At 41.5% G+C, this 24655-nt stretch overlaps 1 protein-coding gene across 2 annotated transcripts in view; it reads right to left on the bottom strand.

Moving 5' to 3' along the window:
• Positions 1-20663, bottom strand: part of LOC117433338 (zinc finger protein 652-like) — a 44552-nt gene extending 23889 nt beyond the window's left edge. For both annotated transcript variants that reach the window (XM_059006566.1, XM_034055491.3), the window contains exon 1: positions 20320-20663. The gene's annotated coding sequence lies outside the window, so the exon portion shown is untranslated. The remainder of the gene's footprint in view (positions 1-20319) is intronic.
• Between the last annotated feature and the right edge of the window lie 3992 nt (positions 20664-24655).

The following is a 24655-nucleotide window of genomic DNA, read 5'->3' as shown; positions in this document are numbered from 1 at the left end:
TTTATTAAAACGAGATGCTGTTCTTGTTTTAGAACACGAGAGGAGGCCATTCAGCCCACCAGTGCTCGTCCGGTTCCTAGTGGCTGATTGATCTGAAAACGTGGTCAGGTTGGGTCTTGCAGGACCCCAGTGATTCTGCCCTCAAAAACATGACTAGGTAATCCATTCCATACCCTCACACTCTCTTTGCACAGTATCTCCTTCCCTTCCCCCAAAGGTTGTCCCCCCTCCCTTTAATATCCAGCTGTGTCCTCTGGTCCTGGTTTCTGTGCTGGTTCTGGGTAACTTTGCCAACTCCTGCTAAGATTTTAAATACAAAATAGAGTCCCGTCCCCCCTGTCCCTAATTTGACTTTGTTTTGGGGAAAGTTCTGACAGTTCTTCAAAATAAAATACCTGAATTGTGTAAAATTCTCTTTATTTGAGTGATAAAAGACTTCAACACTTCAGTGGAACCTGCTAACCTCCTTCCTCTTTATACTGTTAAATACATACAAACACGCAGCTAGCAGATAGTAAGGGAGCAGGAAACGTGACTGTTTGCTCCTAAACAGTGGGCTTTGTTTGCAGCACACTTAAAAACACCAGTAACTCACAAATCAAGCCACAGAGAGCCAGGTCAGTACTAGACAAACGGTTTAAACTTTTTACTGCTTCAATGATACAGGTGCTTATATTGCTGTATCTGTACATTGCCCCTGTACAGTTGCATCCATGTACTGCAGAATACAAAAACACACAGTGCTCCCTCCCAATACTTCACCACTTCACTGTTAGGCAAGCATGCTGAGGGAAAATGGTACAAGTCCTACATTTTCCTGTATGACGGCCCTGTCACTAAATCACCGATGTCAATGCTTAACCCTTTTTTTATTTTTATTTTTGGATATGAAAGTCACACAGGGACTCAATCGAAAATATACAAAAAACACAATGACGATATCAACCACAACTACTTCAATTTGAACCTGTCGTATCAACATTCTGCCACTATGATGGGCCACAAAAACACACACAAAAAATCAGATACGTCCTTTACTATTAACACTCAACAGTGCAATAGTTTAGAAATACCGAAAGAAACGTAACATATTCAATGACAAACATTTCGACTACAAGTTTTATTTATTTATTTATTTTTTAATTTCTTGTCATTGAATTTCATTTCAGGATTTCTACGTTTCTCAGATACAGTACGTGTATATGTATAGGGTTAACGATTCAAAAATAAAGTTATCTTGAAATCCGGTTTTCCACATTGACACAGAATTGACAGTTTTGCAAACTGGGCCTTCCTGAGCGCCACAGGATTGCTGCGGGCTGGCAGAATCTCTCCAACTAAAAGTTACCCAATGTGCGTCCATTGCACAGGGCAAGACAGGCAGGATTTTTAATCTCCGAAAAAAAAATACATCTTGGCAGAGCAAGAGTGCTGTGGCTGTGTTATAGCATCGGGGATATGTAGGTGGTGGTGAAATATTCAATAAATATCAGTTAATACAAAAAAAAAAATGTACGTGGTGCAGAAGGAAATCTGGCACTACTTTGAAAGGACAGGCAGCAGTGTGGAATAGTGGTTAGGGCTCTGGACTCTTGACCGGAGGGTCGTGGGGTCAATCCCAGGTGGGGGACACTGCTGCTGTGCCCTTGAGCAAGGTACTTTACCTAGATTGCTCCAGTAAAAACCCAACTGTATAAATGGGTAATTGTATGTAAAAATAATGTGATATCTTGTAACAATTGTAAGTCGCCCTGGATAAGGGCGTCTGCTAAGAAATAAATAATAATAAAGGAGAGTCCCCTTTACCGTGGGCTCCCATGCAGCCTGGCTGGTATCGAAGCAGCTCCCACTGCCTGGCTCCTAGTCGCTGTTTCTGATGTTGGCTTCACTGCTGAACACGTTTTTTGGGGCATGCATTTTCCCAGCTCTCACTGCAGTAACTAAATATTTTAGAATTTTTCCTAAACGTTTAAACATGTGCAGAGAGAAGCCAGCTGCAGTGTTTATACAGCAGGACGCGTGCAGTGTCAGGTATTCTGTTTCTCTATTGAGTATTTTCCACACACATTTCCTCCATATTAATGTAGTAAAAGCTAACCAACGCTGGGGGGGGCTTTTTTTTTTTTATTGGTTTTAAAAAAAAATAAAAAACAAAAAAAAAATAAAATCAGTGAATTTACAGTAAACACGTTTAATCCTAAAGTTTAAACATTAAAATTAAAAGGAATCCAACATTCACCTCCTCAATTCTAAGGAAAAAAAAAACCAAAAAAAACTGGCAGCGAACATAAAGCCACTATAAGATTGGCAAATCAAGAATTAAAATAATAATTCAACCCTGACACACACACAAAAAAAAAATGACGTATTTGGCAAGTTGCTTTTTTTATTTTTTATATAATCTCTGCCTATGGCTAGTAACAGCTATCATCCAATTAAGGTTCGTCCCCCCCCCCCCCCCCCAAAAAAAAATCAAGATTAATTGCATCTTGTTGGCAGAGATTCTCCTGGCTCGTACCGAAGGTCTGGGTGTACACCTTGTTATTTTCTTTCTTTTTATTTTATTTTTTTTTTATAAATTTAGTCGTTGCCAATTATTTTTATTATTTTCTCCCAATTTAGAATGGCCAATTATTTTTTAATCTCAGCTCACCGCTACCACCCCTGCGCTGACTCGGGAGGGGCGAAGACGAACACACGCTGTCCACCGAAGAGTGTGCCGTCAGCCGACCGCTTTTTTTTCACACTGCGGATTCACCATGCAGCCACCCAAGAGCTACAGCGTCGGAGGACAACGCAGCTCTCGGGCAGCTTACAGGCAAGCCCGCAGGCGCCCGGCCAGACTACAGGGGTCGCTGGTGCGCGGTGAGCCGAGGACACCCTGGCCGACCTAACCCTCCCTCCCCCTGGTGACGCTCGGCCAATTGTGCGCTGCCCCCTGGGAGCTCCCGTCCACGGTCGGCTGTGGAATAGCCTGGACTCGAACTCGCGACGTCCAGACTATAGAGTGCATCCTGCACTCCACGTGGAGCGCCTTTACTGGATGCGCCACTCGGGAGCCCCCGTTGTTTTCTTTCTTACTTCCCTTTTTTTTCTACTGCTTATTTACTTGGCAGTTTGCTCTTAATTATGATGCGGCTAGCCTCTTTGAAAGGTGCATTTTGCAGAATGAAATTAAAACCCATTACACTAGTGTTTGCCAGAGCTCAAGCCTTTAAATGAGTCTCCCAGTCACAGCAGTATAAGTGTCAAGAACTATTTCAACATGTGTCTGACAGTTTTCTGGGGTCCTTCCTGCAAAACCCCTTATGCTCCGATCGTGTCTGTCTGTCACACTCTACATGATGAGCACGAGAACTGCCTTGATTTACCACAGATCCTCACCAAACCTTCATCATCCACTCCTAGCCTCTTACACACGTTTCAAATGGGATAGAATCGGATACGCTCTCGAATGTATCTGTCCAACATTCCTATTTGTTCAATAGGAGGCATTCTCAGCTAACGTTCGGGGTCCCTTAAAACATAACATTCATTAACTTCGCTAGCTAACGTGGATTGGATGCATCTTGGACCATCATCGTGTCTACCTCTGCAAAGCAGAGAACGATTACTTTTCAAGAGAGGGGAGGTGCAGCGAGGCAGCAGCTACCGACAAGCTATACATTACAACAAGCATTTGGTATGAAGCATAGCTAGAGGTATATGTTCTATATTGTATTACTGAGCAAGCTAGTAGGAGAAAGCAGCTTCAAAAGCTGCATGAGATGCAGAGCTGGTGTCCGCTTGAGCCTTCTTTACAGCTGGGAGGAGCAGGCTGGGGCGTGGTCCACGGGTACACAGAGCTCGTCACCTGCAGACGTCTCAAGTCTTCTTGTAATTTACTACTTATCCTTTTATTTGAGCCTGTGATCTTGACAGCTGAGGGACAGAAGCACTAAAAACTAAAATGCACCCCCCCCCCCCCCCTAGGCTCGCACTGATTGGAGCAGAGATTTGAAAACCTGGATCTCTTGGCCTCTAGCTCAGACCACCAGACCACAATGTTTTTTTTTTTGCAAAACTTGCAAAACCAACCCCAGTCATCTGCTTCACTCTTTTCCATGCTTCTTCAATTGAAGCTGCTTTTCTTGAGAATGGCAAGTTTGTCCACTTTTGGTTTTGTGAACACTTTTACAGCTGATCATGGTTTCCTGTATTTAGCTTTGATTACTAACCCCAAAATCTGTTTCACATGTCTGAGTAAAACTCAAAGCCAAGGCGTCTAATATTCTGGCTCTTGCAGTAAAACAGGCTTGCACTAGAAGTATTAACCACATGAGAAATCTTTTTTTTTCTTCTTTTTTTGTTATTTTCTCCCCAATTTAGTAGCTTCCAATTAATTTTGTTTTAGCTCAGCTCACCGCTACCACCCCTGTGCTGATTCGGGAGCGGCGAACACAACACATGCTGTCCTCCGAAGCGTGTGCCGTCAGCCGACCGCTTTTTTTCACACTGCAGACTCACCATGCAGCCACCCAGAGCTACAGCATCGGAAGACAACGCAGCCCTGGGAATCTTGCAGTCAAGCCCGCAGGCGCCCGGCCAGACTACAGGGGTCGCTGGTGCGCGGTGAGCCGAGGACACAATGGCTGACCTAACCCTCCCTCCCCCCGGGCGACGCTCGGCCAATTGTGCGCCGCCCTCTGGGAGCTCCCGTCCTCGGTCAGCAGTGGAATAGCCTGGACTCGAAGTCGCGACGTCCAGGCTATAGGCGCATCCTGCACTCTAGCGAGTGCTTTTACTGGATGCACCACTCGGGAGCCCCTACAGATGACAAATCTTTAACAGACCTACGTTCCGGTTAGCCACTCGCCACAAGTGAAACGTTTTCCTGTGTGGCTCAATCAATTTTCACCAAGTTCGCCACGGTGGCGACGGCTTTGAAAAATGTAAGACTATGCCAGCATGGTTACTTTGAACGTGTGCTGGTAGATGAATCAATACACACCGTTTCGTTTCATTTCATAGTCACAGTCGCTGCTTGCTATCTCTTTAAAACATGCTGAAATATAGTTTGGAAAAAGTAAAAGAATGGTTCCAAGAAGATTCAGAAGAGGAACAGTTAATAAAAGAATAAACACATTTATTCTTTTAAAAGAAGGATTCGTCTCACTATGATTGATAATAATAATAATAATATTTTTATATAGCGCCTTTCATAGTGTACCGCCATCACAAAGCGCTTTACAGAGGCAGGCTGTGAACTGTGCATTATATGCAGAGTCACTTACAATAGGACACTGATTTAACATCTCATCTGCAGGATGGAGCACAAGGAGGTTAAGTGACTTGCTCAGGATCACACAGTAAGTCAGTCAGTTAGTAGCCGAGGTGGGATTTGAAGTGGTGGCCTTCTGGTTACAAGCCCTGGACTTTAACCACTGGACCACACTGCCTCCTAATCCTCCCAAGTTTTATTGAGTTTTAATGTCAGGATCGGTGCAACATTACTGTCAGCAATCACAGGTGAAAAAACCCAGTTAAAAAAAAACTAGTTTTTAAAACAGTCACAACTGTACAATCCTACTTAATATTACAAGCTTGTGTAACTAGAGCTGCGGTTGGTCAGGGAGGCATTAATATTAACACACACTAATATTATTATTTATTTCTTAGCAGACGCCCTTATCCAGGGCGACTTACAATTGTTATAAGATATCACATTATTTTTACATACAATTACATTATTTTTTACACATTATTTTTACATACAATTACCCATTTATACAGTTGGGTTTTTACTGGAGCAATCTAGGTAAAATACCTTGCTCAAGGGTACAGCAGCAGTGTCCCCCACCTGGGATTGAACCCACGACCCTCTGGTCAAGAGTCCAGAGCCCTAACCACTACTCCACACTGTTGCCCTGTATAATAGCACTGTCTACTGGCACAATTTCGCTTTACTGTTCTGCAGTGGAAAGAAAACCACGACACCATCAAAATAACGTGAAGGTGCAGCGCATGAATATCTGCAAACCAATTCAGAGTTTAGAAAACCTGCAATCTGCATGTGGGACTAGGTTTGGCACAGATTAAATGGGAATTATGTAGGGTAGGGTCTGGCATTTAAATACCTACGTGTTTTCAAATAAAATACACTTTGTCTTGCTGACAGTATGTTTACAACCAGTTTCTACAAAATGTTTATACTTAATACAGTATAAACAAATGTCCAGAATAATCATGCAGTAAAATTGTATTATTTTAGCTTTGTGAAGTTGTAAAAGGCAGACAGTACCTATATTATGAATTGTACCAGTGACAGTGTGTTTGTATGTTATTCAGGCTTACATTGGAAGCTGAAAAGCTCACCTACATTATTTGTGTTTAGGGAAACCTGTGGTGAGTGTGGTGTTCAGGGGAGAGGGTTGCTGGATACAGTTCTAGTCAACATGTTTACTGTATTGTGCACAATAAATCAGTTTTATGTTTTTCTTTAATATTCTTTGGTGTGGCTTAAGTTTTTCCAGTGTAGCATACTGAAAGCAGTATTCATACTGCATGAATACAAATCTCTGCATACAGGCATTTTACTTCAATAACCATCTACAGTAGATACAAGCAGATTCTCATTCACTCCAGGTCAGAGCGGCCAGTAAACCATATTCTATATAGAATGCATTTCTGAACAGATTGATGCTATAAACATATACTTGATCTGTACTTTTTTTTTGCCAGCAGACCGGAAAAACTAGAAGCACCATCCAGGTGGCATTGTGGGGGCAGCAGTGTGGAGTAGTGGTTAGGGCTCTGGACTCTTGACCGGAGGGTCGTGGGTTCAATCCCAGGTGTGGGACACTGCTGCTGTACCCTTGAGCAAGATACTTTACCTAGATTGCTCCAGTAAAAACCCAACTGTATAAAATGGGTAATTGTATGTAAGAATAATGTATAAAAAATAATGTAATTGTATGTAAAAAATAATGTGATATTGCAACAATTGTAAGTCACTCTGGATAAGGGTGTCTGCTAAGAAATAATTGTGTAGTTCAAACCCAATTCTGACCCTTACTTTCTCTTCAATGGCCTGTAGGTTTAAGACACACTTTAACCACTTTTTGCTTCTCAAAGGTAACCTGCGTCTTAAATTCGAGTACAGTTGTGACGCGTGTATTAAGATCGCCAACAAAAGACGCGACTACCCGAGTACACAAGCAGCAACGTGACTGACTGCCGAGAAAACACAAACCAAAACATTACTGCCTGATCTCAAATCATCCATGACATACAGGCAGCCATTTTCAAAGAAGCGTCATTAGCTTCCTGAGGAATTCATAGAGAAGCTTTTACAATTTCAGCGTTTCTAACAAGCAGGACCAGCTTGGACCATGCTGATCAGACCCCCGTATTTTTCAACATGCCAAGCAATACCACAGTTCACAAACTGGGAGAAAAACAGGTGTGAGTAATCACGTCTGGAAATGAGAAGCAGCACATGACTGCAATGCTTTGTGAGATAGCAGACGGCAACACACTGCCTCCATATGCGTAACAGGTTGTACATCTTTGTAAATGCATATTTATTTTATGCTTTATTTTTTCCTCAAATTGAGGGTGGGAAATTTGGTCTGCGTCTTAAATTATTATTTATTATTTGTTTATTTAGTAGACGCCTTTATCCAAGGCGACTTACAGAGACTAGGGTGTGTGAACTATGCATCAGCTGCAGAGTCACTTACAATTACGTCTCACCCGAAAGGCGGCGCACAAGGAGGTGAAGCGACTTGCTCAGGGTCACACAATGAGTCAGTGGCTGAGGTGGGATTTGAACCGGGGACCTCCTGGTTACAAGCCCTTTTCCTTAACCACTGGACCACACAGCCTCCATAACAGAATACGGTAAACACTGACAAAGGATCATTAAAATACCTTTTATTAACAGAGGAATTTCTAAAAGTCGTTCAGCTTTCCATTGCTTCTCTGTCTGGAACAAGTTAAAGTAGCTAATCCAGTTATCAATCTAGATACACAACGTGTGAAGACATGCAAACACAACTGGATCTACTAACTAGGGTTGGTGTAAAACCGATTATTTTTTTTTGTGTGCGTTTGTGCGTTTTTTGCTGCATGCTGCACAACAAGTAAGTAATCACCTGTCCAAACCCATGCATTCACTCAAAGACTCTGCCAATGCTTTTATTTTACCAGGCTCAAATTAAACAATTCACGCTGGTGCCCTACTTGGAGCCTCACTTACTGAATCCATCTTATTCTTAGCCCAGCACATGTTTTTAGTAGTTTTTGAAGGCTACATTTTTTAATGCATAAGGTTTTCTTAATGCATAATTCATATTACAATGTATAATGATATGCACCTGCATGTTTTCGTTTGCTTTTGTGTCTACAAGCTTCTTGCTTTTGAATAATAAAAGTGTTCTTAATTAAATCGATTCCTGTCTCTGGTCTGGTTTTTGATTAGATCATTCCACATGCTGATTGCATTTCTAATTTGCAGTTTGTTTACATTCTCTAAAAGTAGTTCCAGCTGCAGGCACACAAACTTTCTCCTGCCCTGAAGCCTGCAAGGCACTCTGAATGACACAGGCACACTCTGGCTCCAACGAGCAGCTCCAGAAAAAAAAGTTACGTCTCCCCTGGAGCAAAGGGGCTCTCCTTTTGTGCTGCTAACATCTTGCAGGAAAGCACTACAGAGCAGACACCTTCAACAGGGACTAAAAGGTTCCAACTTGAAATATAAAGCAGATCCAGGGACCTTTAAAAGGACTGTGCAAGGCACTGTGTGCAGACTGGTCCTGCAAAGCACTTTAAACTGCTGGCTGTTGGCTGGTTCAGAGATGGTTAATTTGTTACCTACAGTAGTGATGAAGGAGGAAGGGACTTCAATGAATTGAACATATTGTTGAGGTTTTTAAGGAAGGACAAAGCATGAACATGACACGTTTAGCAAGGCCAGTCCACACAGACCCCCTTGTAGGATTAAGTTAGCACACCAGTGCTGGGCAAACATTTGAATACTGTCTGAAATGTATTCTGCTGCTTTTTTAGTATTCGTTCACATAACAGAATTTACAAACAAGACTATCAAAAAGATGCAAAGAAAACCAATGCAGACACGGTGCCTGAAACACATGACAACTGTGCAGGAGAGTGTTTCTCTCCTTTCTCTAATCTAATAGGGTACCGGATTGATCTTAAGGCAGCAGTGTGGAGTAGTGGTTAGGGCTCTGGACTCTTGACCGGAGGGTTGTGGGTTCAATCCCCAGTGGGGGACACTGCTGTTGTACCCTTGAGCAAGGTACTTTACCTAGATTGCTCCAGTAAAAACCCAACTGTATAAATGGGTAATTGTATGTAAAATAATGTGATATCTGTATAATGTATAAGGTGATATCTTGTAACAATTGTAAGTCGCCCTGGATAAGGGCGTCTGCTAAGAAATAAATAATAATAATAATAAATAATAATAATAATAATAATCCAGGGAGACTTTTTTCATATACTGTAATACGTTATGAATTATACTTTTACTTTCCCGCTAAATCTAAACTGAATATTCAAATATTTGTTTATGTTTTGAATGAATATTCTAACAAGAAAAACCCACATTCGTCCCCTCGCTAAGAATAAGCTCTCTTTTCTAGGCTCTCTCTGCCTTGACTGGCTGCCCATACCACAAACAGCATGCGAAAGCAGATATGAAACTAAACGCATGAGTAATTCAAAGCTCTCTGTGCATCTATTTCCTTTGTAAAAAGAAAAAAACACAGCTACCTGGACCAGAAGCAGCGTAGGTAAATATAATGCTGAGGTGTTGGGTTAGGCTGATCTACTGTACATTATAAATCTATAGAAAAACAAACAAAATAGGCTCGCTCTGATGAAAACACTGCAAGCTTTTGATGTTTTTATTACACTTTGTTGCAGATGAAATAAATAAAACCAATAGTTTATTTTGTGCTGATTTTTGGTACAGAAATAACTAATTCCAGGTAAGAAGAAAGAACACAGCACTCGATACTAGTTCTCTTACTGTAGATCTTTAAAACGGAGCAGCGTGGAACATTTTTGGTACATTTTTACCCTAGATCAGGGGAAAGTATTTGGCAGTGGTGGTTTGCCTTTGTTTTCTGAACTCTCTTAGAATCAGAGGAAACGGTGAGCAGCATGCTTGCATGGTCACAGTAACCTCCACTGCTGTGATGCAAGCATGAGCCGTACACCCACTGCAGGAACCGAGGAAAGGTTTCATTAGCGCGACTGGAATGAGGGCCTTTCATCTGTGGTCAACAACACGCTGAAGCGGCTGGCTGGTGTGCGAGTCCAGCCAGGGTAGCGAGCGAGTTTGATGCAGATCCCACTCCCCATGCATGTACCAGCTTGCAAGAGTATGCAAGCTACTAGCAAGCCACAACATGAAAAATCCACATTTATATATCTATTTATATATTGATAATGTTTAACAGGAAACACAGAGCTATTACTTGAGGGGCTTTCTGAATATAGCAACATGCTTGAACAGATCTAAAAAACTATAAGCTTACAGTACACGATGTATTTAAATACATCAGCAGATAGCTGCCTAGAAAAACCTGCATTTTAAGCTCACTTTGCAAAGCTGATATGTTTTGCAAAAAAAATTACAAAACAGGCGCCTGGAAATGGCACACGACAACAGAAACCTGAAATTGGAAGCCGTCTGGGGACAGAATTCAAAGCTTTAAGCACACAGCTGTGGGGAATGGAGTATCATATGGGCAGCAGTGTGGAGTAGTGGTCAGGGCTCTGGACTCATGACCGGAGGGTCGTGGGTTCAATCCCCAGTGGGGGACACTGCTGTTGTACCCTTGAGCAAGGTACTTTACCTAGATTGCTCCAGTAAAAACCCAACTGTATAAATGGGTAATTGTATGTAAAAATAATGTGATATCTTGTAACAATTGTAAGTCGCCCTGGATAAGGGCGTCTGCTAAGAAATAAATAATAATAATAATCATTTACTTATGTTAATACCACAGCTGTACAACCTTTTGGGCTAAGAGAGACAAATTTATAACCAGACTATACACTGCTTCAGCGTTTCTAAAGCATTATAGGGTTGGGGGGGAGAGCTTAGATCGGCCAGGGCGTCCTTGGCTCACCGCGCACCAGCGACCCCTGTGGTCTGGCTGGGCGCCTGCGGGCTTGCCTGTAAGCTGCCCAGAGCTGCATTGTCCTCCGACGCTGTAGCTCTGAGGCGGCTGCATGGTGGGTCTGCAGTGTGAAAAGAAGAGGTTGGCTGACGGCACACGCTTCGGAGGACAGCGTGTGTACGTCTTCGCCGCTCCTGAGTCAGCGCGGAGGTGGTAGCGGGGAGCTGAGCCTTAAAAGAACTGGTTATTCCAAATTAGGGAGAAAATGATAAAAACAAATTGCCGACTAGTAAATAAAAAAAAAAGAAGTTTTCTACCTGAATATTAATGCTTTAGAATTGTGATGCAAATCTTAAGTTATTTATCTTTCTCTATCTCTCGACATGCAGTATGATCCACCATGCAGCAAGAAATATATACAATCAATTCTCATTAAAATGCATTAAGTATTTCTTATTATCAGGAGTGCCAAATGCATGCTGCCAGTAACACTGAAATCAAATTTCAATTGCAGAACAATGAAAAGTACTATACATTTAAAAGCACTGTGCATTGTTTTGAAAATACAGCTGCAAAACAAGCTTTAAAACAGTATACACTGCAGGTGAACTGCACTTGAAACCTGTCCTATTCTGATCACAAAAGCGCTGTGTCCTCAACACCAGGTACCGAGCAAGGATAGTGGATGTTTTTGCATTGCTTCATGGAAATGGCAGATGCGTGATATAATATGCGCAATGCATATTATTATTATTATTATTATTTATTTCTTAGCAGACGCCCTTATCCAGGGCGGCTTACAGTTGTAAACAAAAATACATTTCAAGAATCACAGTACAAGTAATAATACAATTAAGAGCAAGATAAAATACAATGACTTTGGTTCTAGCAAGTACAAGTATGACAAAATACGATTCAATAACGGAGCAGATAACAGTGTCAGTGATAGTTATATCAGGATATAATTAAATACAAAATACTACAGATTAAATAACACTTGACAGATTACAGTACTCTAAAGTACAGGATTAAATGCAGTAAAATAGGGGGCAGATAAGAGCAAGTAAAGCAAATTTAAGGAAGAGTGATAAAGTGTCCAGAGGGAAAAAAGAGTTCTACAGGTGCTGTCTGAAGAGATGAGTCTTGACATGTAAATGTATGCTATAAAAGTCTGTGCAATACACTTTATATGCTGCATTTACTACAGTTTATTTGAGACAATTTTCATTTGTGTAGGAACTTTAGCTTTACAAGGTATAGCTCCGCTGTGACCAAACATTATTTCAATTGGAATGTTGGTAACCATGGTTTTGTTGCATGTTGAATATGATAAAGGGATTCCGCTAAATGAGACGTTTCTCAAGTCTTTTTTTTTTTAAGCATAAACCTCGATTTTTGGTTTGAAACTGGAAACCATGGTTACCATGCACAGACATGAAGGAAAATACTGTAAAGCGACTGCATCTGTATTTGTCACCAAACCCTTGTGTGCAAACTCCGCGGCCGAACATGTATTTTAGAAAAATGAAACCGTGCTCAGTTTTTCTCAGTGCTGTAAAGGAGCGAGCCACTCTGCTCCAGCAACTAGCCCGCTCCATATACAACTCCGCTCCCTGCATTGATAATTGCTTTTGTTGGGACTTTTTTTGCATTAAAAAACTACAGCAAGGTTGTCCAAAACAACGTTACCCCATGCTATACAGTAAATAAGTAAAAAAAAAAAAAAAAAAAGCATTAAAAAGACTGCCCTTTGCCCTTTACAATGTGGGCACTATCCCTTCACCATCCCAGGGCAATTGACATCTTGAAAATGAGCATGCAGACTCATTTTCTCTAATGCTTTCATATTTTTCAAACAAGATATATATATATATATATATATATATATATATATATATATATATATATATTATAGCTCTCTCTCTCTTTCATAGGCTCACAGTTAACAGTTCTTTGGAACCCACTGGGATGTCAAATACTACCCCGCCCCCCCCACTTGCAGCAGAAATGCCCCGATCTCAGTCAGACATAACATAGCGCTAGTTTGAATTTCTGAACTGACATTTCTGTTTTTGTTCGTTAGACAAACAAATAACAGCGGGTGGTGCACAAGCAGAGGCAGGAAGCAGCAAGCTAGCTGGGTGAACCACTGCAACCATCAGCCTCACCTGCAAACACCCAATGCATGTTGTTGTTTTGTTCACATTTTTCGCTTTTATTACTTCATGTAATTGCAGGAACCTGCCAGCTCTCCCCTTTTTGACGTTGCAATGGCACCAAATGAATACAGATTTTGTAATCAGATAAAACCCACGCAAACAAACTTATTTATTCCTCTTTGTTTTACATTTGCTGAAACCACACTTGCTCATTGCTCACCAGGCAGGGTGCAAATCAACACACATGCACCCCCCCAGCAAGACTATAGATACCTAATTAGAGCCCTCAAGTTATCATGAACAACCGTTTCAACATGACCTACATCCACTACACGCAGCACATGTAACAATGTGCGACAGACTAACAGACACGGCTCTCCACACATCCTGATACTCCCAAACACGTGTGCCAAGGAATGTGCTCACCAAGCCAAAACTGAGTAAGTTCAGGGATGGAAATAAGACTCCCATTGCACAGCTGGTTTTACTAGGAATTTAATAAGACACACCTGAGCTTGTTACCTATTCACTGCAGCTAAACAAGCTTGTCGTAAAATGTGTGAAACTGCTGTCCAACACAAGTCTTATTTCCATGCCTTACAGCGCTTTGTGACGGTGGTCCACTATGAAAGGCGCTATATAAAATAGAGATTGATTGATCGATTCAATAATACAGGAAGTAAGGGCCTTTTCATGTAAAGCTCCTAAATTCTGGAATGCTCTGCCGCCTTCTGTCAGGAAAGCTGAGACTGTTTTTAAATCAAGCTTGAAAACATATTTTCACAAACTAACTTTATCAACTTAGTTTTTCTAATTTTACGATTAAAAATTTTGTTTAAATTTTTATTCCGTTTGTTTTTAAATGGTTTAATTGTTTTTTGGTCTGCGAAGCGCTTTGGGATCCTTATTATGAAAGGCACTTTAGAAATGTGAACTGTTGTTGAAGTTCATTAGACATCATGCATCTCTAAAGTGTAGCGTTGTTAAATACTGCATGGGCTCACAGCTGCAGGGGTTAATACACGCAAGAACTGCTTGGTGTGGAGTTCTGAAAAGAGGTGCGGCTCTCCTTAGCGGTGGTTTACACAGCATAATCCAGACCCTTGACAAAACAGCAAAGATCACGCAATAATAATAATAATAATAATGTCAGTCAAGATTTTGATTTAAGATTTAGTTTCAGTAGTAAGAGGTGTTAGCTTTGAAGTGGATTGAAGAGGTAGCTTTCATGTGGCAAATCAGTAATTAAGCAATTACTGCGGTGTTACTCATCCTCAGCTACCATGTGGATGTGCTGCTGGCCAGCGCAATCATGTTGTTAAGCTTGAATCATGACCCCTGGGAGAGCCCTGGCAATGATCCCTCGGGTACTATTTACACAGCGATGCCGCTCTATTTTGCTCTAGGTGTTGCAAATGAAAAACAATGTCAAAAACTGAACAGCGAATTAGCAAACGGACCCTTCTACAGTAAATTGTAACGCTTGTACAGTCTACTGTCAGGGTCCGTGAATTAACCAAACCAGTGAGTTATTGAATCATGAAACAGAGGCACCACCACTGACTGTATTTATAACCAAATCGCTGTAAAATCAAATGTCTCAAGCTTTGAACATAGAGTTTTTGCACACTACTGTATTAGTATTTTTAGTCTCCATTGTAACAAAGGGTTGTATTAGGGGGTTCACAGCAGACCCAAGTCTAGATACTGGGAAACGCAGATGAAAAGGTGTTTCTGTACGGCACGCCACAGGTCTGCTGGTCAGCCCAGTACACTGAATTATAATCAGACACCGAGACTGGAATTGCACAGGGTGGGATGTGCGTGCAGCCATGACAAGAGAGGGGTTTCACTGCGACCCTGGTAACGGTGGAGCCTTATTTTTTTAATATATAAAAATCATCTTTTTTCAGTATAAGAAAATGTAAGGCACGTGTTAAAAACTTAACAGATTATTACCAAACATGCTGGTAAAAGTGGTTAAATGAATGGTGATCCAGATATCTACTCGTTTTTACAGTGATTTTTCAGGCCACTTGATTTACACGTTCAGGTTGACTGCAGTCTCACAAACTCCTCCAACGCCGACACAAAACACCCCCAACCTACTCCCACTTCACTTAGACTTGGGGACGGAAATAAGACTCCTACTCCTAAAGTTTCACCCACTTCAGGCTTTCCTGTAGCAGTCTCCGAGTACATGAATACCCCATGAGAGAACACTTCAGCTAAGAGAACACCCTTGTGATGAAACAGATTTTTCCATTGTAAATGCTCCGTCTAAAGGAGGAACAGGAACCTTTTTGGCACCGACAGCGATTCGTTCACAGCTGATACAGTACTGTTTTGTAACCTGATAATTCGTAATCTGACAAATTAAAATGGTTTGCTCACTCTTTTCAAAACTGCCTTATTGCGAGAGTGTCTTGAGGAGCACTGATTGGTTTATTCAATCTTTCAAATTATCATTGCCTCGTTGTGTATTCCGATTTCCACTAGTGCACATCATCGCTACAAAATGGCACGGAAACAAGAGGCGAAAGAGTTTCTCTTGCTACAAAATGTTGGAAATTGTTCGAGCTCTTGAAAAAAACCTGAATCAGACACAAGTCGAACAATTGGGCAGCAGTGTGGAGTAGTGGTTAGGGCTCTGGACTCTTGACCAGAGGGTCGTGGGTTCAATCCCAGGTGGAGGACACTGCTGCTGTACCCTTGAGCAAGGTACTTTACCTAGATTGCTCCAGTAAAAACCCGACTGTAAAAATGGGTAATTGTATGTAAAAATAATGTGGTATCTTGTAACAATTGTAAGTCGCCCTGGATAAGGGCGTCTGCTAAGAAATAAATAACAATAATAATAATTTGTTGTTTCCCGTTCTGGCGAGTTGCTTCACCTTTCTGTTAAATAAGTTTGTGCGTGTCTTGAATATTGCTCCTGTAAATGTATTCATAATTAATCTAGAGCTGCTGATGCATTTTTTAACATGTAGGGGTGCTGTGTTAATTTAGGTTTGACAGTTTATTAAAGTTAGTTTGTTACTTTATTAATATAGTTGATCAACATACACTAGCCTATCGCTTTTATCTTCTGCATTCAGTTCATTTCATATGCTGATGCACGTGCGTCATGACAAGTAAAACATTTATTTATTGATTGATTCATATCGTCTCTGGTGGTCAACTCCAGATTAGAGAACACTTTGTTTGCTTGCTGAGGGGTGTATGAGCTTGATTAGCCCCACAGTATAGGTATCAAGCACATCCTCATAACATATAGTAAAACCGAGAATGGATTCAAACTGGAGCACATATACTTCCCTGAATTACACCCGACAGCCAAGCCAGATTCACTCTCAAGAAACCACATTAGTGAACCACTGGCACTCGGTGTATCGGGGAGCCTTGTGGATCAATGTTCTGTAACCCATCTATTCATAAACCTGGTGCTGTCATACCGTAAACTCATTTCAGTAATTTGCATTTCAACACATGCTTAATTACAAAATGGATTTGATATCTTGCGGAGCCCTGACCTTACTGCGTGCACCCTGCCAAGAAACTTCAATTTCAGACCAACGACAGAGAGGAGAAGGGTACACTAACGGAGGGAGGGAGGGAACCACAGAGGGGGCTCCAAGGAGAAGGGTACACTAACAGAGGGAGGGAGAGAACCACAAAGAGGGGGCTCCAAGGAGAAGGGTACACTAACGGAAGGAGGGAGGGAACCACAGAGAGGGGGCTCCAAGGAGAAGGGTACACTAACGGAGGGAGGGAGAGAACCACAGAGAGGGGGCTCTAATGAGAAGGGTACACTATCGGAGGGAACCACAGAGAGGGGGCTCTAAGGAGAAGGGTACACTAACGGAGGGAGGGAGAGAACCACAGAGAGGGGGCTTTAATGAGAAGGGTACACTAACGGAGGGAGGGAGGGAACCACAGAGAGGGGGCTCTAAGGAGAAGGGTACACTAACGGAGGTATCACACAAACCCCATCCAGAAGAGATTCTAGATACATCTTAACATTTGAGCTTGAAGAATAGTCAGGCACTTCAATGTTTGTCTACTTTCTTATATAGTTTGATCTTGTAATTCTGGCTGAGCTTTTTGAAGTTGCACAGCATGTCTTAAACACTTCAACATGTTTGAAATATCTCATCCTTTTTTGAGACAGTGTAACGTTATATAAATAGATTTCTGCAAGACATGATTGAAAGGCAGAATAAAGTCCTTGTTGGTGAATATCACGCAGACTGTGTGTAGGGTATCAGAGGACAATTTGCTTTGAAACAAACAAGTCTATCCAAACAAATATCTGTCACTGACTTTTTTTTTTAATAAAATGTGCTGTATTTGAAAAACTCTAACATACAAATATCCCATTATGCTGCAATATTGTCTGATGCAGTTCAGTTGCTTAAAATAATAATAATTATTATTATTACTACTACTACTAATAACAATAATAATAGCAAGACAAATGACCAAATAACTCATCTAAATGTACTATCTGTATGTATATCCTATAGCAGGAAACTGATATTTTCAGTCACTAGAGTGAAGTATCTGGGTGTCTCCCCCTGGACCAGCTATTCTCCCTCAGACAGGTGTCAGCACTCCCCAGCACTGACTTTACTCTATGGTAGAATAACAGGACCTGCTCAATCACTGACAGCTAAGAAAGCATCAAGCCTCAAGCTTGGGGACTATATTAAATTCACATAAACTTAGTTTGACAAGAAGGTTTTATCCATAAAACCTGAAACATTCATAAAACTGTAACACATTAAGTCGAGTTAACAAATCATAAAACTTGACACCATTCTGCAAACCATAAAAAAAAATAAAAAAAAATTAAAACCACACACATTTACATTTTTTCAGCCGCAGGTTGCTCTAGGGTTTTGGGGCACACACAATGTTCACAGACATGAAGGTTCAAGTATTCGCAAGTGGGACTGAAGGGCCTGGGAAACAAAGATCTTCTTGTAACTAGTAACTTCTGGAATTTCCAACAAGCTCAAAACTTGACAATTACTGTAGTCCAAACCTGCTAAATCTGGAGCAACCGTCTAATTCACTGTGTAGCCAACTGGTAGGAATCAGCTTTCTGCATGCAATGTCATTTTGATTCAGTGAGTGAGTAACAAATTTGGTTCACTGTGATTTTGTTTTGACTGCTATTATTTTTTTTACTTGGGGGGGGGGGGGGGGGGGGGAATATATATGAAGCTAGCTTTTGCATTCTAAATGCAATACTAGAGTCCTGACTTCAGGCGACAAGACTGTAAATCAGGAAACCACTCTTACCCCATTACCTGTGCAGACAGTCAATAAAAAATAAAAAAAACAGTAAGAAATGCAGGTTATATTTTTTCAGTAAGATAAGGTAAACGAGAATCTTGCAGTTAAACCGCATGTGTGATAATATCACAGGGGTGTCAAACACCATACACTTAGCAGAGAGGTGCCAAGGAGTATGCTGTCAACATATATAACTGTACAGGAGACCCATGGTTTACTGCTGTACATTTTAACAACACATTTTTATAAGACTTTGGATTGGCTTTTAATACAGTTCTACTTCAGAACCGCCTCCCTTCATTCCACAAACTGCGCATGCATTTTCAAATTGCTCCAACTCTCCACAACAGGAACAAATCAGACCATGCAAAAATAAATAAAGCAACTAAACGAGTAAAAATGCGTTTAATATAGTCCTTTGTGTAAAGCACAAAACAGCTAAACTCCGGGTTTTAGAGAAGTAATCGCCGAGGCCTAGCTTGCAATAAAAAAAGTCCAGTCTTATGTAAGGTTGCACACACACACTAGCTTAAAATTAAACTGCAAACAAACGGTGCAAAATCCACTTTTATGCAGAGGATCCCGAGGTAAAAAATGCGTTGTCCTCCTAAATTCTGAAGTCTGCTACCTACCCCAAAGGGTGCAGGCTAACGTATTTATTTATTCTGCTATTGCACGACCACTGACAAGGGAATCTGCGGGCGGCGAGGGAAAGGGGCCGTGCCATTAAAACACACACTCGCAAAAAAAAACAAAACAAGACCCTTGCAAGTGAATCAAGACAGTCGTTCCTTACCCCGGATCAAATCACACACACACACACACACACACACACTCGAAACGAAAAGAATGCGGAATAAAATCCTTCTTTTGCGCATTGCACGGAGCATTTTGCACGCTTTAGAGACGGGCTATATTGTGTGGCCTAGCGCCCTGTGCAAGCAGCCGCCAAATGCACATTCCCAATCCACCTTTGCAGCGATCCCGTCTGGGGAAGAAAACGAGGCCTGAAAACAAACCCAATCGGCTTTTAATAGAGAACCGAGACACAAAATAAATGCACACACTGCCGCCGCGTACGAGGAAAATACAACCACGCATTATACTAGCAAACCACCCTACTGCTGGCAAAGGCGGATGAGTGGGATGTCGCTGGAGAGAAAGGGTTACACAGGCCGTTTGAACTACGGGAATGAAAATGCAAAATTAGTTGCATAAAAATTGAGATGTACCACAGCACTGTCTAACTCGGTGCCCACCAGCTTCCAATTAGGTTTTTATTTTTGAAATGTCATTTTAATAACTAATACTACACTATATAATTCTACTTGCTTTCGGGGATTTGAATCCTTCCCCCCTCCCTGAGTCCCACCAGTTTATTAAATTATAATCTGGACTTTCACTTTTTACACCGCTCAAAAAGCAACCAGGCTGTTGTTATTAAGACCTTTCCCGTGCCAAAACACAGAGGGGACTTATTTCAGGACTATTTAGAGAGGATTTAATCTTACAGAATCTAATAATAATAAATAATAATAATAATAATATTTTGCAAACAAAAGAGTGTCTCCACATCTCTAATTGAGAATGACTCGCGTTAACACCTTTCAAACAGAACACGCCGGCACCTCCTTCTTCGGAGTTATTTTGCTGTTGTTTGTTTGTTTGTTTGTTTTGGTGCCATTTTCGTAAATTTTAAAATAACTAAACTTGTATCTCTTACTCACCCACGGCAACCCGGGCGAGCGCGCCGTCTCTCCCCATTCTCTGACAGACTTTTAGACTGCGCTGTTCAAGGAAAACGAATGCGCCATAAGCTTATTTCAACAACCGTCGCCCCTTTTATTGTGTGTCTGTTGACACGAATCTCTGTTGTTTTTATATTTTAACCTCCCTGTCTTTCTTTCTTTCTTTCTTTCTTTCTTTCTTTCTCTCACGCAGACTGACTCGCTCCCTCTCTCTCTTCGGCTGCGGCTCTACGTGGCCGGCCCGGTTTCGCGCGCAGGTCTCGCTCTCGCTCTCGCTCGCGCCCTGATCGCCCGGGCCGCCTGTCTGGAGCGCGGGAGCGCGCATCCTTTGCAGACAGCGAAATAGGGGAGTGCGTGCTCGCTCCCGCGAAGGAGGCAAACAGCAGAGCATGGAATTTGAAACAGAAAGCAGGGCGTCTGTGTAAAAACGTGAAAAATAAATATATAAAGAAAAAAATAAAAAATAAAACAACTTCACAAACAGGTACACGTGCCAAGCCTCTGAGTTTTGGAGGGAGTTTTTTTTTTTGGCTGTGCGTTTACTATGTACACAGTTTCTCTTTTTGTGTGTGTGTGTGTGTTAATTTATTATTTTCAATAAACCAAGCCCAGTGGTTCTAATCACGCACCATTAATACAGACTTTATAATATAATGCTGTCATATTTGAATAGTATATTATCGACTCGGCTTCGTGTCAGTTTGTATGATTGTGTGTTAAATGGATGAAAACAACATTATAAATCAATCTTCTCGTTGTTTGAGATGTCACGGAATTATTTCTCTGTGTGTGTGTACTGCAGCTAATATTACATAATTATATCAATGTATTATTTATTACAATTTTGTGCAACAGTCCAGCTTAAAAATGAGATGTGTAATGGACACACAGATACTCCAGATATATTATTGTGACAAAAAAATGACATTATTTAATTAATCAATTATTCTTTAAAATATGAAATTCCCGAGAGAGAGAGAGAGAGAGAGAGAGAGAGAGAGAGAGGTCAAAAGCAGCACACAGCTCCATATACAAGAACAGGATACTCGTCAATTACTAGAAACCTTTTGAAGTAGAAAAGTCATTGTTAACCCCTTCAGGTACGCAAAGGAATTGAGCGCTGGTTCAAACAGTTTCTTATTATACATCTGAGAGCGACTCAAGTTTCGCGTTTTATAAAATAAATAAAAAAGTTTAAAATACACTTGAACTGATTTACTGTAAAAGTGAATCGTGTTTCAGACAATATGTTCTTCAAATGATTGAAGACAGATAGGTAGACAGACAGACAGGTAGCTGAATAGATAGACAGACAGGTAGACAGACAATAAAACAAACTGGCTTTTGGGTCATTGTCCTGAGAACTTGTCTGGAGACAGGTGTGTGTGTCTCTCAGTACAGACAGACACGTGTGTGTATGTGTGTGTGTGTGTGTGTTCTCTCTCAGTACAGATAGACAGGTGTGTATGTGTGTGTGTGTGTGTGTGTGTGTGTGTGTGTGTGTGTTCTCTCTCAGTACAGATAGACAGGTGCGTGTGTGTGTCTCAGTACAGACAGACACGTGTGTGTGTGTGTGTTCTCTCTCAGTACAGATAGACAGATGTGTATGTGTGTGTGTGTGTGTGTTCTCTCTCAGTACAGATAGACAGGTATGTGTGTCTCTCAGTACAGACAGACACGTGTGTGTGTGTGTGTGTGTGTTCTCTCAGTACAGATAGACAGGTGTGTATGTGTGTGTGTGTGTGTGTGTGTGTTCTCTCTCAGTACAGATAGACAGGTGTGTGTGTGTGTGTGTGTGTGTGTGTGTGTGTTCTCTCTCAGTACAGATAGACAGGTGTGTGTGTGTGTGTGTGTGTGTGTTCTCTCTCAGTACAGATAGACAGGTGTGTGTGTCTCTCAGTACAGACAGACACGTGTGTGTATGTGTGTGTGTGTGTGTGTTCTCTCTCAGTACAGATAGACAGGTGTGTGTGTGTGTGTGTTCTCTCTCAGTACAGATAGACAGGTGTGTGTGTGTGTGTGTTCTCTCTCAGTACAGATAGACAGGTGTGTGTGTGTGTGTGTGTGTGTGTGTGTGTGTGTGTGTTCTCTCTCAGTACAGATAGACAGGTGTGTGTGTGTGTGTGTGTGTGTGTGTGTGTGTTCTCTCTCAGTACAGATAGACAGGTGTGTGTGTGTGTGTGTGTGTGTGTTCTCTCTCAGTACAGATAGACAGGTGTGTGTGTGTGTGTGTTCTCTCTCAGTACAGATAGACAGGTGTGTGTGTGTGTGTGTGTGTGTGTGTGTGTGTGTGTGTGTTCTCTCTCAGTACAGATAGACAGGTGTGTGTGTGTGTGTGTTCTCTCTCAGTACAGATAGACAGGTGTGTGTGTGTGTGTGTGTGTGTGTTCTCTCTCAGTACAGATAGACAGGAGTGTGTGTGTGTGTGAGATAGTTTTACTTTTTCAATTTCTAACACTACTACTATTGCTACTAATAACCCCAATAATAATACTACTAATAATAACTTTACTACTAACAACAATATATAAGGAATAACGTGCACCTAACTGTGCACAATAAGGCTAATGCTATCAAGGGGTTCTGGTGTGCTAGCTTGACTGATTTATAATCAGTATAGTTTACATGAGATCCAAATTTTCAGAAAAGTAATGTATTCGGAAAACTGAATCAGAAAATTGGTTTTCTGAAAATGACCCTTTTTCTGTGTTTACATGACTTGGAATAGATAATCCAATTGCACTTCCGATAAATTCAGCTGCGTACAGAAATTTAACTTTTCGGATAACGTAGAGCATTTGCGCATACGCACTAGCGACTAGGCATGAGCTCGGTTCAGTCTGCAGTAAGACTGAGGCATGAATTATCAGGTATTTTAGATTTAGCAAAATTGCAGATTCTTATTCTGTATTCAAACAGATTACTATCCTGTACATCTCTCTCGTTTTAATTCCCCAACGTGTGTAAACTGTGAGTTCCTTGCAACGGCTCGTCCGTTACTTCATATAAGAATGAAATACGCAGGGTACTGTAAATTCTCAATGTATTTTACCTAGCTATAGAATATTAAGATATAATCCAGCAGTTCCAATGATGTGACGCGCCTTACAGAAGACGTCGTTCTAGAACTTGATAAAAAATAGAAATATGGATATACATAATCACGTGGAATGATGTCACATTTTGCACACGTGTAGTACAGGATGAAAATAAGCTATCTGAGAACGGTGTTTACATCTGTTCGTTTTCACAATACCAGTATTGCAATATTCTCACTTCCGAAATTTTCACGATACGTTTTGGGAAAACGTTCTTTACATGACTTTTAATATCTGAATTACTTTTGAAAACTATATAAACCGAACAATATTTTTTTTATGTCCATGTAAACGCACTGGAAAATGTAACCAGAACCCTGTGAATTACAGCCTTGTTTGTATCGTTTTGGTGTTTATTATTGGTAAAGAAAAATAACTGGTTATAATACACGGTGACATAACAGGCAGACATTTTGAGAATAACACTGGAAAACAGAATAAATATATATATTTTTTAACAATTAAATTTCAATTTCACTATTTTTTTGGCCGGGGGTGGGAACGTACATATAGTATTACTAAGAATGAGAGTGGAGGGTGGAGTTGGAGCAGTTGACTGATATTTCCTCCCGTATCTCTACCTGCCTCTCGGCTGTCTCCTCCTGGATGCACTTGCATCATCTTAACCTCAACTTCTGCAAATCATATCTCCTTTTCTTCCTCCCCACTGCTGATCTCTCTATCTCTATTCCTCTTGAATCCACCCCCCTCTCTCCCTCCTCATCCACCAAGAACCTCGGTGTCACCCTCGACCTCTCCCTCTCCTACTCTCAGCACATCTCTACTCTGGCACGCTCCTGTCGCTTCTTCCTCAGCAACATACGCAGAATTCACCCCTTCCTCACCGACTACTCCACCCAGCTCCTAGTCCAGGCCCTGGTACTGTCCCGCCTTGATTACTGCATCTCCCTCCTGGCCGGCCTCCCTGCCTCTGCGATCCGTCCACTCCAGCTCATCCAAAACTCTGCTGCCCGCCTTGTCTTTTCCCTTCCTCGATTCTCCCACGCTACACCGCTGCTCCGCTCTCTGCACTGGCTTCCTATCGCCGCTCGCATCCAATTCAAAACTTTTGTATTCGCCTATCGCTGCCTGGTCCAGTGGTTAAAGAAAAGGGCTTGTACCAGGAGGTCCCCGGTTCAAATCCCACCTCAGCCACTGACTCATTGTGTGACCCTGAGCAAGTCACTTAACCTCCTTGTGCTCCGTCTTTCGGGTGA

The sequence above is a fragment of the Acipenser ruthenus genome, chromosome 33 (genome assembly GCF_902713425.1).
Source record: "Acipenser ruthenus chromosome 33, fAciRut3.2 maternal haplotype, whole genome shotgun sequence".
Taxonomy (NCBI): Eukaryota; Metazoa; Chordata; class Actinopteri; order Acipenseriformes; family Acipenseridae; genus Acipenser; species Acipenser ruthenus.
The sequence above is the reverse complement of the archived record's forward strand: the minus strand, read 5'-3'. Positions and strand labels throughout refer to the sequence as shown.